We start from the raw sequence: 17999 nt of genomic DNA, 5'->3' as shown, positions 1-17999 counted from the left end.
AAAGACCCCGCGAGCGCAGCTACGACCAAAGGTCCCGCAGGCCACAGCTACGACCCAGCGCAGCCACACAACTAAAAAGAAAACGGGGACCTTTTTAAAAAAGAAAACAAACCTAAATGCTAAGTACGGCAAGAGAGGTCTATGAAGCGGCCGTGATGCTCTGAATACAGAGAGGCTTCTGAGCTCACATCTACTCAATCACGGGTCTGAACAGGGTAAAAGCGGAAAGAACTGGCAGGAAAGGACATTTCAGGTGAAACGAACGTTGTAAGAGTGGAAAGTCTCTCCGGGCGTCTGTGGGGGCAACTGGTTCGCGTAGCTGGAGTGAAGGCTGGGGAGGCGAGAGCGAGAGCTTAGGTAGAAAGATGATCTCAGGAACCACGCATGACTGTGTTCCATGATACACCAGTGTGAAATCATTCCCCTCCAACTGGCAAGAAAGAAAATACATACAACACAAAGTGAAATGGAATTGTTCACTCAGTAAATACATGTGCAGTGGCTATTCTAATACCTCGTACAGTGGTTTCACATCTTGAGCTTGGAAGATGTGAAACCTTTTTGAACAAATGATGCCCATCACGGATGAGGCTGAGCACCAAGAAACCAGACACCATGGGGTAACCATGACGACCGAACACGGATTCTACACGGCCCCTCGGGAACCAGGAGGCTGGGACTCTTACCTGCCACCGGTGAAAGAAGCCTTTTTATTGGTAGGAGGGGGTGATCTATGGTAGGCCAGCCCCCACCCCCACCCCCCAGTGCCGCTGCAGTGAGGCCAGTGGAAGATCCAAGGCTCAAGCAGCAGCGGGAGACGGAGACAGACAAACCCCACAGTGAGGGCAGCATGCTTGTCTCCTCCACCATCCACCCTGTGTCGAAGGGGAAACGGTTCCTTAACCACCTGCCTTCCTTTGAGAGATGACAATGTTCTGGGGCATCACACTGACTGTCAATTAATGTGTTCACTTGGGTGGAACAGGTTTGGTCAAAGGCTAGTATGGCTGTGATTGACACTTATAGTCAGTTGACTTCAAGTTCAGCAGATTAGCCCCTCTCATGCGGATGAGCCTCAATCGGTCAGTTGAGGCCTTAAGAGCAAAGACAGGTGTCCCAAGAACAGGGAATTCAGCCTCCAGATGGCAGTGTGGAAGAGCTGACATCAGACTCAAGACATCAACTCTTCCCGAGTCTCCAGCCTGCAGCTGGCGGCTTCTACGATTTCAAAAAGGCAAGCCTGATGAGTGCTCAAGCCAGATCCTTAAAATCTATCTCTCATTCTCTCTCTCTGTCTCTCTCTCTCATATACATGACCTAATGGTCCTGTTTCTCTGAGTTGTTCGGTCACTAAATCATGTCGGACTCTTTGCGACCCCATGGACTACAGTTCACCAGGTTCCCTGTCCTCCATCATCTCCCGGACCTTGCTCAAACTCATATCCATAGAGTCAATGATACCATCCAACCATCTCATCCTCTATCATCCCCTTCTCCTCCTGCCCCCAATCCTCCCAGCATCAGGGTCTTTTCCAATGAGTCAGTTCTTCCCATCAGGTGGTCAAAGTATTGGAGTTTCAGCTTTAGAGCAGTCCTTCCAATGAATATTCAGGACTGATTTCCTTTGGATTGACTGGTTGGATCTCCTTGCAGTCCAAGGGACTCTCAAGAGTCATCTCGAACACCACAATTCAAAAGCATCAATTCTTCGGTGCTCAGCTTTCTTTATAGTCCAACTCTCACATCCATACATGACTCCTGGAAAAACCACAGCTTTGACTAGATGGACCTTTGTTAGCAAAGTGATATCTCTGCTTTTTAATATGCTGTCTAGGTTTGTCAGAGCTTTTCTTCCAAGAAGCAAGCATCTTTTAATTTCATAGCTGCAGTCACCATCCACAGTGATTTTGGAGCCCCCAAAAATAAAGTCAGCCACTGTTTCCACATCTGTTTGCCATGAAGTGATGGGACCGGATGCCATGATCTTAGTTTCTGAATGCTGAGTTTTAAGCCAGCATTTTCAGTCTCCTCTTCCACCTTCATCACGAGGCTCTCTAGTTTCTGTGGGGAACCCTCAGTAACACAATCGTGGCCTCTTTCACAACCACCGGTTCCTCCCCAGCTGTGTGACAGGCCCAGCTGGCTCCTCCCACTCTGGTCTGGGATGGAACCACCTTGGCAGAAGGGCTCCAGTGGACTCCCCCACCAGCTCATTCTAAGATGGGCCTGAGGCGCTGAGAGGCACGGGCACTCCAGCCTACCTGCAGCAGCTGAGCCACCCCACCCTGGACCGGGGAGAGCCGGCCCTCTGGGGCTGGTGGTGGCTTTCCCTCTGGTGTGGGGTCTGGAAGAAGCCCGCGGCCCCTGGCCCAGGGCACGGTGCCTGCAAGAGCCTGTCTTGCTCACTCAGAGCACCTCCATTCACAGGCTTCCTTTTCCCCGTCGGTCACCCTGGTCATCGCCCAGCCAGTCTGCAGCCCCTTTGTTATGGGTGCAGCCTCCAGCCACCCCGTCCCCAGGGTTGGGGGAAGCTCCATGGACTCCAGAACAGGCCTTTGTCGGAGCCTCACACGGCGGAGAAGCCCCTCTGACAAACGGCCCCAACCCAGGCCTCTCGGACATTCCCACCAGTGTGGACAGTTCAGGAAGCCACGTCTGCCGACCTCCAGGACCTGGGAGTCTGGTCTTCACCAGGGTCCAGAACAATTGCAACGAAAGTTCCCGGTGAGCAGCCGGCATCCTGCATACGGGATACTGCTAAGGAGCCGAATGCACGGACAGCGAGGGGCTGAAATCTGGGCGGCTGTGCACCGAGTGATGCCTGGATAGAGGGAGCAAATCCCGGCCTCCATCTCCCCTCATTACTCAGGGGCGGCCACAGGACCCCCGGAGCCTGCCTCCAACAGCCCTGTGAAAGTCTGCATGACCACCCAGTCCACCCCCCTCGCTGTGCCCTGGTGTGACCTGAGGCTCAGGACGTTTTGTCCCTGGAGACGTGGAAGGAGGCAGCACTCTTAAGCGCCCAGGTTGATTCTCCTCCACACGCAGACCCCTGACCAGCCCGACCTCCTGAGGCAAGCGCCCCTCCTCTGCGTGAGCAGACCTTCCCACGTTAGAGGTCTGTGACCCGGGCTGGATGGCAGCGGCTGCCCCGGGAGCCGGGAGGGCGCCCCACTGCAGACCCCGCCCTTTCCCCCCTCCCCACACACCGGGGGTCCCGGGAGGACAGCTCTCAAGACTGCTCCATAAGCCTCTTCTATGTGTTAGGCGAAGTGAGACATAACTGCAGCTTCCAAGGTGATTACATCTTAGTGCTACTGGGCCAGGACTTCTGGATTTAGATCTCGCTGAGGAAACAACGCAAGGCTCAGAAAGAGAACTGCAACCCCAAACAGGAGCTCTCAGCAGCGGCGGCAGCAAGAGGCACAGAGTCCCGTGGGAACCGGGGGTCAGGCGACCCCGATCTGGGGAAGAGAGCCGCAGTGCCCGAGGCCACACAGCTGACCTGCGTGTGCAGCTGCTTCCAGACACTTCTTCCCAGTGGACTAAGGGTCCTTCAGCCCCAGGACAGGGCCAGCTGGTCCCACAACGACGCCTGCTCCTCAGTGAACGCCGCGCTCCCCCGGGCTGGAAGCCCAGGAGAGTCTCGGACCCAGACATCCTTCCCCATCCTTCAAGTCCAGCTCCAAGCCGCCCCTGCCCTCCCCTGCAGGCCGACTCTGTCTCCAGACAGCAGGGCCGGCCCCCACGGCCGTGGATGCGGTCTGGACGCCGCCTGCTCGAGACTTCTCACCGTTTCCCTCTGTCTCTGAGAGAGGTGACGTGCCTTAAAGAGGCCCCAGGGGCCGGCAGGGCCCAGGCTCACCCCCACCCCGACACCTCCCACCTGCAGTCCACGGGCCTGGCCTGGGCTCCACCTTGGCCTGCAAACCTCCTCCTTCTCCTCCAGCTCTGCCTAGTGTAACTCCTGGTCTGTCTTCAGATTTCAAAACAATGGTCGCTTCCTGGATCTCCAGAGTTAAGTCCAACTCTCTTATGATGTACTGTCTCCGTCCCACGCACCTCGCCTGTTCGATACCTGTCATCATCATTTTATATTTATAGTTTCATTCCACGATGCATGCCTGTCTCTCCCACTGGACTCTAAGCTCCTAGAGACACTAGGTAAGTGCTAGAAACTGTGCCCAAGTGTCCAGCTCGGGGGCAGAGATTTGGCCCTAAAGAAGAACGCACAGAGTGATGGGTCTATGAACCTCACCGGCCCCCAGGTCACACGGAACGCGGACGGCAGCGGGAGCAGCTGGGTTGTGCCCCTTCTCATCCCACGGGACTCCTTCTGATCGCACTGGAGGGTCCTCAGTGTTTTCAGAAACAACACTCTCTAGACTCACTTCCCCCCCTTTCATTATCTTAAACATGATTTAAAAATAGGTAACAGATACAGAAATTGCCAATACTTGATACAGTTAAAAATATTCATTCACTACATCTGGGTAAATTTAAATATTAAAGCTTTTTTGTTCTTTATGTCAAAACACTTTCGTTGACTAACTACAACGTTTGAGCACAGTGCTAGGCATTAGGAATATAAAGCGGAGTAACACGTCCCCTGCCCTATATGTGATGCAGGCCTTGGAGCCTAGCATCCAGGTTCACTTGATCACTTTTATGAGAACAGGCTGGAGACACAGTTAAATCAGACTGCTCTCTACTTTCAAAGAATTCAGTCAAGAAGGCAAATAAATGATTAATAAAAAAATTAATTTAACATAGAGTCAGACACACTGTACTTACTCAGGTATATACAGGCTGCTAGCATAGGATTTGAACCTGCCATTTTATTATCTATTCATGAACTAATAATACACAGCTTCCCCTTCTCTCAGGCCATTTTTTCATCTTCATGACTAGGATGGCCTGTTTCTTTTTTCAAAGTCTGGTAAGATATATTGCCTCAAATACTTAAATGTATGTACATACAAACATGTACACGTGTGATCACACACACACACATTCTTAACTTTTTACCACTAGATCCAATTATCTTTAGGAATCAAGAAGAAGGAGATTTTAATATTTGCTCTGAGGCACTGCTTTTCGAATCTCTTCTTCACAGTTTCTTCAGCTTAGAAAGGTCCCAGTAAATCCTTTAGGTGTTAATTGCTCCTGGTTTTATTTTTTTCCAAGCAGTTTTAATTGCTTTTGCTCTCTTCACATGTGCATTTCATTGCATGAAACTTCACAATGTGGACTGGGATCAGTAGCAGGCAATGCCAGAGGGCAGGGTGAGGGTTATGAAAAGATCAACGAGTAGATCAGGCCTTTAACTCTATGCACTAATTATTTACAGCTTATTAAAATCAACTGGCTGAACGATTCATACTGAAGAACGATCCAACGCGGAAGGTCCTGGGAGGGCTGGATCCTAGACAACGCTGCTGCGGACAGCAGGGAGCATCCAGAGGACCCAACGCTGGTCCCAGGCACACACCACCGGGGCAAGTCCTCACGGGCGGAGACACCGCGCCCTGACCGGGTGCCCTGAGCGGACCCCTTCTAACGGAGACCCCCGCACCCTGACTGGGCCCCCTCTAACGGAGACGCGCGCCCTGACCCGACCCCCTCTAACGGAGACGCGCGCCCTGACCGGGCCCCCTCTAGAGCACATCCCTACTGGCCTCGGGCTCCACCTGGAGCTGAGTCAACTGGCCACATAGTTCAGAGCAAATCCCTTCCAAACACGGCGGCTTCACTCACACCCCGTCTCTTCCTCTCCTTCGGTCTACTCTTCTATTCCTTCTGGATCAACTGCTGCAAAAGGGGAAGGACCTACTCAGTCAGCACCGCTGCTGTCTACCCAGGGCCCGGGGCCTGGAGCCCGCAGCCCGGGGCCAGCCCAGGACCGCAGACCTCTGGACCAGCCCTGCACCAGAGCCGCTCACCACACTCGTCGCCCCGGGCTCCTCCCCACAGGAGCCGACCCTGAGCACCGGGACACAGCCGCCTCGGGAGGCCCGACGCCTGCCCAGCAAAGCCCAGACCACCGGCTGGGGGTCCTCCTTGGGCATCCACGAGGGCTGCTCAGGCTTGCGTCCTGCCCCCCTCTCTCCTGCCCGGGGGTCAGCACGTGCGCCCCCAGGGAGCTTCACCCACTCTCCATACCCTCCTCTCGGCCAAAGGCCTCACCACCCACACCAGGGAGGAGAGGTGCCGGGTGGGCACACAGACCTAGGCTCCAGTGCCCCTGCGAGGCCAGTCTGGTTGGAAACGCCACCCTGTCTGCCCTGAGGCTCCACCACCCCTGCCTGCACTCGGACCCCGTTGCCCTCACACACCTTCAAAGGGACGTCCTGCACCCACATCTGCAGACGTCCCCCTCCTGGTGCCGTCCCTCGGCCTAAAGCCTCCTCAAACCCCGTCCTTCTGAAAACAACGCGGACGACAAGCGCTTCCTCCACTGCCTGTCCCGGGGCACCTCCACGTGCCGTCGAGGCGTCTACCCGGGCCAGCAGACTCTGCTCGTTGTCTGTTACCTTCCATGTGCTCTGCGGGCACCGACACGCGCCGGCGTGCTGCACGAATGCAGAAAGGAGCGGAACACGCGCAGACGCACGGAAAGGGCTCTGGATCTGATCTGAGAACACCAGGTTCCAGTCCCAGCCCCGACATCTGCGAGGGGTAGAAGCTGTCCCCAAACTTCTGCTGGCTTCACTTGTGAGAGAAAGTTCTGCCCAGACTCCTGCTAAGGCCCCTTCCGGCACCTGCCTTCTCTGAGTACAGCATCTACAGCAGGAGGGGTTTCTGCTGCAAATGTTAGAAGGTGACCCCAAGACAAAAGGCAGGCTCTCCCCTGAAACAAGCAGGCAGACGCTCTGATGACAAGCATTCCAGCTAGAAAACAGTTCTCTACCCCAAGAACGGGAAGCCCCTGGCACATTAACTAGCAGAAACTTCTGGTATTTTACTGACTACAGACGACTGGATTGCCTGAAGTTCTACGCTATGATGCCCAACAATCACTCAATAAGTGAGGAGTTACTGAGACTTTGTATAACAGATGTCACCAGAGAGGAGGGCATGAAACGTATTCCTACCCTCAAGAAGCTAAAAGCACAATTGGGAAAATACAACTAAAATGTGCTTAAGAAACGGTACAGAATGGAAAGGCTTCAGAAAAGGAGCTAAGAGCAGAATCACAGTGAAGAAGGGACGGCTGGATGATGAGCGGCTTGACTCCGGGGGCATCCAGGAAGCGCCATCAGACGGCAGAGACCCTGGAGAGAAGCTATGGGAGCTCGGCTGGCTCTGGGCTGGGGACCTGCCGCAGGTCAGCTCACAGCCTGTGGAGGGTAACGGTGGGGGCTGATGTCAGAGAGAGCAAAAAGATGCTTCCAAAGGTACATATCTTATTATTACATAAATCATCATTGGAAAATTTTTGAAAAAAGTCAAATATAAAGAATAAAATGAAATTATATCATCATTTAAGAGACAATGCTTTTATTCTAGGCATGTATTTAATGCACCTGTATTGTTTTTCTCAAAAGGTGATCATAATATATACTATTTTATATGTTGATTTATTAAATTAACAGGAATAATAACCCCATAATCTTAAAAAATGTTTCCACAACCTCTTTTTTGGGGTTAATTTATCTTTAATTGGAGGATAATTTACAGTATTATGTTGGTCTCTGCCATACATCAACATGAATCAGCCATAGGTATACATATGTCCCCTCCTTCTTTTTTAAATTAAACTAATTTCTACTTTTTATTGGAGTAACATTGATTACAATTCTGTATGGGTTGTAGGTATACAGAATCTTTTTCAGTCACACATATACATGTATCTATTCATCTTTGGATTCTTTTCCCAAATAGGTTATTACAGACTGTTGATAGACTTCCCTTGGTATACATTAGGGTCCTTGTTGATTATCTACTTAATAGTCTTTTAAAGAATATGATTTTAAAAGCTCACATAATAGGTCTTAAATTATTTAACAGTTACCATTGGATTTTTATTTCTGATTTTTCATTATTATAAATTATGTAGAAAAATGTACTGGACTACACCTCTGAGTATTCTGTGAGGTTAGAGAGATTCCTCAGAGAGCTGGAGCAGATTCTTTGTCTTAAGATGATGAGCAGTGTTTCTGTGCCATTAACTCCTTAGGTTGTCTTCGTGTGGAGACCCAGCCCCATCCATGTAGGTGATGACTCGCTTCCTTAGATAAGGCAGGCACCACGGCTGGGCTGAAATTCATGTTTATAAATGTGTACATTTTTATTTTTGCAAAATTGTTCATAACTTTGAATACCAGTATATTTGATTCACAAAGCAGTAATCATGGAAAGACTTTTACCATAGTTTTCTCAGAAACCATCAATCAAGGACAGAAAACCAGGGACAAGAGCATCTGAATAAACATTTACAAGTGTTGGTCTTTATTATCTTCACAGAAATGATTCTGAATTAGACCACAAAGGAGCACGCAAAACCATTCTCAACACAGAAAACATCCAGGCCAAATAATCTGACCGAATTTGTATAAGCAAAAGAATCCTATACATGTAGAAATTCTAAAACACGCTTGCAAACAACGTCCAGGTTAGAGGGAAAAAATCAAAACAGTACTGCTTAAAAACGAACCATAAAACCATCAAGCTGCTGGAAAAGCAATATTAGGAAAATTTTGTCTTAACTCCCTGTTTAGAAAATAAGAATAATAAACATAAGTGGCCAAAACAGGCATGTGAAAAGATGCTCCACATTGCTAATTATTAAAGAAATGCAGAACAAACTCCAGTGAGGCACCCCTCACACCAGTCAGAACGGCAGCATCAAAAGTCTACGAACAGTACATGCTGGAGAGGGTGTGGAGGAAGGGGCCGTCCCACACTGCTGGTAGGAGCGTAAATTGGTGCAGTGAGTACAGAGACCAGTATGGAGGTTCCCTAGAAATAAAAACAGAGCCAGCATATGACCCTGCAATCCCACTCCTGGGCACATAGCCAGAGAAAGCGCTAATTCAAAAACACACATGCTTCTGGCAGCAGTACTTACGGTGTCTAGGACATGGACGCGGTCTAACGTCCACCACAGACGGCTGGACAAGGGGATAAGGAAGATCGCACACACACGCACACACACGCACACGCACACTACTTACGGTGTCTAGGACATGGACGCGGTCTAACGTCCATCACAGACGGCTGGACGAGGGGATAAGGAAGATCGCACACACACGCACACACACGCACACGCACACGCACACACACACGCACACTACTTACGGTGTCTAGGACATGCACACGGTCTAACGTCCATCACAGACGACTGGACAAGGGGATAAGGGAGATCACACACATGCACACAAACGCGCACGCATGCACGCACACACACGCACACGCACACGCACACACACGCACACTACTTACGGTGTCTAGGACATGGACGCAGTCTAATGTCCATCACAGACGGCTGGACAAGGGGATAAGGGAGATCACACACACGCACACAAACGCGCACGCATGCACGCACACACACGCACACGCACACACACACACACACACGCACACTACTTACGGTGTCTAGGACATGGACGCAGTCTAATGTCCATCACAGACGGCTGGACAAGGGGATAAGGGAGATCGCACACACACGCACGCACACACACTACTTACGGTGTCTAGGACATGGACGCGGTCTAATGTCCATCACAGACGACTGGACAAGGGGATAAGGAAGATCGCACACACACACACACACACACGCGCGCGCGCAGGAATACTAGCTGGTCACACAAAAAGCGAGATGCTGCCATTTGCAGCAACATGGGTGGACCCAGAGACCGTCACACCAAGTGAAGGAAGCCAGACAGAGAAATACGAATGTGCAATCTACAAAATAATACAAGTGAACATATACACAAGAGAGAAACGAACCCACAGACACAGAAAACAAACTTGCAGATAACCAAACGGGAAAGGCGGGAGGGACAAATTAGGAGTTTGGGATTAACAGATACACACCACTATACACAAAACAGCTGAACAGCGAGAATTCACTGTGTAATACAGGGCACTATATTCAGTATCATGCGATAAACTATAATAAAAAATCAGAAAAGGGTGTACATATATATAAAACTTAAAAAATATATATGTACATTTTGCTATACACCAGAAACTGATACAACACCGTAAATCAACTAATACTTCAGTAGAGAAGTAAGTGACCTAAATTTTCAATTCAAAAAACTAGAGAAAGACAAACAAAATAAACGTAGGAAAGGGCAGTTAATAAAGGTAACCGAGAGGAAGAATGAGAAACCAGAATCCAAAGAAAATAAACAAAAAACAGTAGAATTGATCAGTAAGCCCCAAACTTGCTAATTTTCAAGGTCAAATGAAACAAATCTTTGTCAAAATGAGTTTTAAAAAGAAAAAGAATATAACTACTATGAAAGGAGAGCAAACCAGTCAATCCTAAAGGAATCAACCCTGAATATTTATTAGAAGGACTGATGCTGAAGCTGAAGCTCCAATACTTTGGCCACTTGATGTGAAGAGCCAACTCAGTGGAAAAGACCCTGATGCTGGGAAAGATTGGGTGCAGGAGGAGAAGGGGATGACAGAGGATGAGATGGTTGGATGGCCTCACTGACTTAACAGAGATGAGTCTGAGCAAACTCTGGGAGATAGTGAAGGACAGGGAATCCTGGCATGCTGCAGTCCGTGGGGTGGCAAAAAGTTGGACATGACTTAGTGACTGAGCAACAACTAGATAACTATTATTTTTTAAATCCAGAAAAATGTAATCAATTTAATATGAATAAATTAGAAATAAATGAAAAAAACAATTTTATAAAAAAATATAATTATTACAATTAGTTCAGAAAGAAGAAAACCATTGAGATCAATATTCTAGAAAAAAATCAAAAAGGTAGTCAAAGATCTAGCCTTTGAAAAGGAACCAAACTCAGGTCATTTTAGGTGAATTATACCAAACTTTCAAATAATAGGTAAATTTTATAGTATATAAACTATTCAGGATCTTAAGGGAAAAACAGAAGGCCACTCAGCTGCTTCTCTGAATCTAGCAGAAATTTTCTTAGATTCAGGACTCTTGACACTTTGGACAGGATCATTAATTGCAGGGAGATAGAGGGGCTGCTCCATGTACTGAATGGGTTAACATGACCCTGATACTCAAGCCAGACAGTACCAACCCAGAACAAAAACAACAGATTGTTCACACTTATAAACAAAGGTTCAAAAGCCCTAAATAAAATACTGGTTAGTCAATTTATCAAGAACAGGCCGAATTTATTCCAGAAATACAATGGTGGTTTTGTAAGAGAAAATTCTGTGAAGATAATTACTGTACTAATAAAATACAAGAGAAAAATCATGAGATTTGTTAATTATTACAGAGAAAAGATTTGATAAAATGCAAAACACATTCATGGTAAGACTCTTAACAAACCAGAAATAGAAATTTTCCTTAGCCTGAAAAAAGGAATTTACAAAAAAATAATGGTAAACTTTTTATTTAATGATGAAATGCTGGAAGCATCCCAATTGAAGAATATGACTTGTACTGGCCAAAGCAGCATCACGGGAAAAAGAACAATATATGTTGTTGTTATTGTTTAGTTGCTATGTCATGTCTAACTCTTTGTGACCCCATGAACTGTAGCACACCAGGCTCCTCTGTCCATGGGATTCCCAGGAAATAACACTGGAATGGGTTGCCATTTCCTTCTCCAGGGGATCTTGCTTACCTAGGAACTGAACCTGTGTCTTCTGCGTTAGCATGCTGTTTCTTTACCAGTGAGCCACCTGGGGGCCCCCACGTAAGACATACACCAGTGAAAAAAGACACACAACAGTCTTTATCTGCAGATCTTTTAAATGTCTGCATGGAGAGGCAAGAGAACCAACCAGCAAACTATGAGATCTATAAAGATGCCAGCCAGCAAGGATGCCAAATACAAGATCAAAAACAGAAATTATCATCTTTTGTGTACATTAGCAATGATCAATTAGAAAGACTTAGAAATAAGCCCATTTGAAAATGCCTGACATACAAGACTGTTGCGAAGAAAATAAAACTTTACTAAAGGATATAGAGAATTAAAACAGAGACGTAGCTTGTCCCTGGGTGGGAAGACTCAATGGTACAGAGACTTTGAAAGTGAAAGTGAGAGTCTCTCAGTCATGTCCAACTCTGCGACCCCCTGGACTATACAGTCCATGGGATTCTCCAGGCCAGAATACTGGAGTGGGTAGCCGTTCCTTTCTCCAGGGAATCTTCCCAACCCAGGGATCGAACCCAGGTCTCCCGCATTGCAGGCGGATTCTTCACCAGCTGAGCCACCAGGGAAACCCATAGAGACTTTAACTTTGCCCCAAATTATTTATAAATTTAATAAAATCCTTAAAAAAATACCAAATGGAATTTACAAGAAATCTGACATGCTGATACAAATAATTAAAGCAAATGAATAAACATACAAGATAGTTGAGGCAATCTTTTTTTTAACGTTAAGACAAATATGAAATGCTTCACAGATTTGCATGTCATCTTTGCTCAGGGACCATGCTAATCTTCTCTGTATCATTCCAATTTTAGAATATGTGCTACCAAAGCAAGCACAAGGCAATCTTAAAAAGAAAGAACACGTCTTACCCTACTGCTATACACACACACACACACACATATATATATAACCCATTGTGAATACATAGTGATTAAAACAGCATGATATTGGTGCAGGAATTGATGACCAGATTCATAGACAAGAACATATACTTGAGAGACAATCTGATGAATACAAGGGAATTCAAAATATAATAAAAGTGGCATTCTAAATCATGGAAAGAGGATTAACTACTCAACAAACACTGCTGTAATAATTGGTTTTCCATTTGCAAAAAGCACAAAAAATAATAAAGTTTCTTCTTGACCCAAGTGACACACACACACAGATTCCAGAGTAATTAAAGGCTTGAAGCTAAACTAACGTATCAGCAGGACTAACTAGATAATCTGGGGGGTCCAGTGCAAAACAAAAACGCAAGGCTTTCAAAGATGGCAACAGCTGAGAATCAAAGTGATGTGCCCTCTGGAATCATAAGTATGCAGCCTTTTGTAACTGGCTCTTTCACTTAACATGTAATGTTTTCAGTGTTCATCTACATATAGCATGTACCACTACTTCATGTTTTTTTCATTGTTAAGCAACACTCCATGGTATGGATGAACCCATTTTATTTATCCATTCATCAACTAATGAATATTTGGGTTGTTTTCACTTTTTGAGTATTATGAATAACGCTGCTATGAACATTCATGTATGAGTCAAAATGCTTCTTTAAAAAAATTAATATTTTATTTCTTTACTTTTTTCTTTTTTTCTTTCTGTGTCTCGCTGCACGACACACAGGATCTTAGTTCCCCAACCAGGGACTGAGCCTGTGCATTCTGTATTGGAAGCACTGAGTGTTAACCACTGGACTGCCAGGGAAGGCCCAAAATGCTTCTATTTTTATAAAAAAAAAAAAAAAAAGGCTGAAAATTCTATATAAATGTATGCTGGATGATTTAGAAAGCAGGACAATTAAAGTACATGTTTTTCTTTATTCATCCAAGCAAGTAATCCTTAATGAATCAAATGAGCCATTTCAAAAACAATAATGAACAGGAAACAATCATTGGTATCATACTAACCATAATTGGCTTTCATATTAACCTTCTCTTAAACGTTAAATTTTAAGAAATGAATTTTTCTAACTGGAGAAATACCCTTGACTGGCAATTAATTTACTGATTAGAATTTTCCGATGAGAACGGAGTGAAAGGGCTCTCCAACAGTAGCAGGGCGGGGGTCTGGAGGCTGTTTAAATCTTTCCAATCACAGCAGTAATGAACATTTTGGTGGCAAAGATGCTTCACACTTTAACTGGGAGTGAATTTTTATAATAATTATTTGGTATGATAAAATAAAAGGAGTCAAAACTACTGAAAAGCAGAGGATACTATGCTTTTTAAAGCACTTCTTCCCCATGGATGCACTGAATTGCCCTTCCAAAGGGCAAAGGCACCAGACAGGTGAGATGAGGCCGTCGGAAGACTTTGCAGGCGGCCCCTGCCTCCTGCCTGGCTCAATACAAACTGTTACGCCGTCAGCCTCACTTGCTCTGTGAGCTTCCAGACACAAAGGAGCCATCCCTTCTCCTAAGGAGCTCACTGGTAAGCGGTCCAATCCCTTGAAGGTGACCGTTTCAGGAAAACTTTATTTGCTGCTATTCTAGCAATTTTGTCTGAGCTCCCACCACAAACAAGGGTGACCGGTAAGAAAAAATCTTGAATCTTACGTTCGTTCACTTACTCCTCCTATGTGGGAAAAAAATATAAAAGAAAGACTACCTGATTATTATCTGATTAAGAGGCAGAAGGGGAAAAAAAGCTATTAATCCTTTTTAAGAGTTATAGCCTAAGAAGAAACGTGAAATCCATTTACCTACGACAGGACTGATTACCTATTTGGGCTCTTCCATGAGCCGTAGAGAAGACTACGGAATCCAAGGGAAACGGCCACCCCAGGCCCCACTTAGATGTGAGACGCGCAACATGTGATGCCCGGAGCTTCCGGGGAAGTCATCTGTCTGCAGCTCCTCATCCATTCTCTCCCAAGGTACACAGTGCTTAGGATCTCAGAGCGACCCAGACAGGCCTATCTGACCCTTGGCGTGGCTAAAATCCTGTATGCAGGCCACACAAACGCTGCGGAGGGTCTTTCCCAGTGGCTCAGGGGCTAAGATCCCCACACCCCCAGTGCAGGGGGTCCCTGATTTAGAGCACTAGACCCTGCGTGTGGCAACGGAGACCCAGCACAGCCCAAAAGATAAAGAAAACTTTTCAACTGGGCAAAGCACTCTGAAATCTATGAAGTAAACCAAACAGAAATAAACTGAATTCATTTTAAAAAAATAAGATTTTAGCTTTTTCTTTGCTCTTCTTCCTCAATCAAGGGCAGGTAGAAAGGAGCAAGGTCCAGACACCCCCAGCTGGGCCACCCCAGGCCTCTGGGACCCGAGAGCCGGGAAGCCGGGGCTGGCACAGGGCTCAGGGCCGCCTCCACTCTTCTCCCCACGTCCTGCCACTCCAGGCCCCACTTAGAAGCCAGATGAGCAACATTTGGCACCCAGAGCTTCCAGGGAAGCTCTCCTACTTCACCCTCTGCCCAAATCCTGCTGCGTCCCAGCCTCACTCTCCATCACTCCATCCCCCCAGAGGCCCCTCTGCTTGCAGGGGTCCTGACCTGCAGGGGGTCCCTGCTCCCCAGGGATGCCCACTGCCAACCAAGGGGTCCAGGGTGAGGGCGGGAGGGAGCAGGGCTGCGGGGGCGGAAACAGCCAGGGTCAGAAAGGCCCCTCCCACGCAGGAAGCCGGACCACGTGCCCAGAGTACAAGGCTGTGGTCGGGGCCGGAAAGCCTTCGTCTGTGTGAGCGCTCTGATGCACGCAGCTGTTCAGCAACTGTGTGCCTGGGAGGCCCCGCTGGGCACCCTGACCCGGGACTGAGGAGCTCTTCTCGGTGCCCGCAGTTACAACCTCTGAGTGGTGAACCCAGGAGATGTTCAACAACCACAGCACAATACTTAAAAGTATGAGCCCACTACACAGCAGTGAGATGATTATGAGTATGATGGAGAAAATAAAACAAGACAGGGGAACAGGAGGCCACGGGTAGGGGACAGACAGATGCTGGTAAGAGCCTCACTGAGAAGACGGTGTCTGAGCCAAGACTTGAAGGAGGTGCGGCTGTGCACCCAGACGTCTGCAGGAGGGGTGCTCCAGGCCGAGGGGAGCACAGCCGTGCCTGCGGCAGGACCAGCAGGGGCTGGGAGCACAGGGTGCTGAGGAGATGGAGCTGGAGAATCGCTGGAGGAAAGGCTGGAGGTGACCAGCGGCCAGATCACTGCTGGACCACATTGTGGATTTGAGCTCTGATTCTGCATTCAGTTCAGTTCAGTCGCTCAGTCGTGTAAGACTCTTTGTGACCCCATGGACTGCAGCACACCAGGCCTCCCTGTCCATCACCAAATCCCAGAGTTTACTCAAACTCATGTACAGTGAGTTGGTGATGCCATCCAACCATCTCATCCTCTGTCATCCCCTTCTCCTCCTGCCCTCAATCTTTCCCAGCATCAGAGTCTTTTCAAATGAGTCAGTTCTTCCCATCAGATGGCCAAAGTATTGGAGTTTCAGCTTCAGCATCAGTCCTTCCAATGAACACCCAGGACTGATCTCCTTTAAGATGGAGTGGTTGGATCTCCTTGCAAGAGTCTTCTCCAACACCACAGTTCAAAGGCATCAATTCTTCAGTGCTCAGCTTTCTTTATAGTCCAGCTCTCACATCCATACATAACCACTGGAGAAACCACAGCTTTGACATGATTCTGCACGAGCTGAACATAAGGAAAATGAGCGCTGGGGTGTGCCTGACCACACCCTCCGGCTGCTGGGACAAGCCAGGCTGGAGACGTGCGGGCAGGGACCCAGATGAAGGCAGTGAAGGGGACTAGTGGTCAGAGGTCAACGTGCTCTGGAGGGGCGCGGGGAGCGGGGTTCTCTAATGGACTGAGTGGGGGACGCAGGAGGAGGAGAGCTGCTGCGTGTGTTTGCCTGGACCACCGTAACAAGCGCTGCAGGCCGCGGCTCAGACAACACCGATCCCTTTTCTCACGGCTCAGGGAGCTGGCAGGCTGAGGCCGAGGTGCTGACCCGTGGCCTCCCTCCTTGTCCTGGGGACACTGTGTGCCCTCTCTGCCATCACGTGGGCTCCCCTCATGGGAACAGCGGTCCTACTGAAATTGGAGCCCATAGCAATCACCTCACTTAACCTTAACCAGCTCTTTTAAAACCCTACCTCCAAATACAGTCACAGTCTGAGGCATGGGGGGCTTAAGACTTCAACAAACCTATTTTGCGTTGTTCAGTCACTCGGTCGTGTCTGACTCTGTGACCCTGTGGACCGGGGCATGCAAGGCTTCCCTGTCCTTCACCATCGCCCGGAGTTTGCTCAGACTCATGTCCACTGAGTTGGTGATGCCATCCAACCATGCCTGTTTTGGGTAGACACACGTGGTGTTGAGGGCACCAAGGCTTTCGGCCGGATCACCGGAGCGCCACCTGAGCCCGCTACTGAAAGACACTGAGAGGCGGGCATGAGTGGCGGACATCCGCCTGGACGGCGACCTTCGTAGGAAGGACAGCTAACGTGAACTGGTGCTCAGCACACGTGAGGCGCCACACTAAGCACTCTGTGCTCACTGCTTTGCTGAACCCTCACTGAAGCCCTGTAATGCCAGGATTACCATCCCCACTCACAAGTCAGGAAGCCAAGCCCTGACAAGGCGACGGGACAGGCACCAAGTCACTCAGATAGCAAGGTGAATAAAAGGGGCTTGGGTTCCAGCACCCTGAGTGCAGCAGGCGTACCCGACAGCTATCTGCACTCGTCTGCCACAGAAAGCCACACGGGCCGGCAGGAAACCATCGATATGATCAAAACCAACCTGAGTATGGCAAGAGTTCAACAAGCTCCGCTCCACACTGGAGAAGCACGCACAGATCTAAAAGGCGGCTGAGCCTGCTGTCCCGTCCAAGCTCCCAAGAAGAGACTTTAATTCGAACATTCTCTATTTTATAATGCTAAAAATAGTGGGAACAACATAAATGTAGCTGGTTAGAAAATCATGGAATAATCTTACAATAAAACACCATGCAACCATTAAACAATGATGAGCTACACACCAATTACATGGACAGGGGTGTGTGTGTGTGTGTGTGTACGTGTATGCGTGCACTCAGTCACTCAGTCATGTCCGACTCTTTGCAACCAACTCTTTGCTCATGGACTGTAGCACGTCAGGCTCCTCGGCCCATGGGATTCTCCAGGCAAAAAAAACTGGAGTGGGTCG

The 17999-nt window shown here is 48.2% G+C and overlaps 1 protein-coding gene and 1 non-coding gene across 2 annotated transcripts in view; both read right to left on the bottom strand.

Annotated features, from left to right (window-relative positions):
* Positions 1-17999, bottom strand: part of PLCL2 (phospholipase C like 2) — a 210436-nt gene that overhangs the window by 123605 nt on the left and 68832 nt on the right. The gene's annotated exons all lie outside the window — the stretch shown is intronic.
* On the bottom strand, positions 12561-12667 carry LOC129645089 (U6 spliceosomal RNA). The gene has a single exon (XR_008711180.1). It is a non-coding gene; the product is annotated as a U6 spliceosomal RNA (small nuclear RNA).

This window comes from Bubalus kerabau, chromosome 2 (assembly GCF_029407905.1).
Source record: "Bubalus kerabau isolate K-KA32 ecotype Philippines breed swamp buffalo chromosome 2, PCC_UOA_SB_1v2, whole genome shotgun sequence".
In the NCBI taxonomy this organism is placed as follows: domain Eukaryota; kingdom Metazoa; phylum Chordata; class Mammalia; order Artiodactyla; family Bovidae; genus Bubalus; species Bubalus kerabau.
The sequence above is the reverse complement of the archived record's forward strand: the minus strand, read 5'-3'. Positions and strand labels throughout refer to the sequence as shown.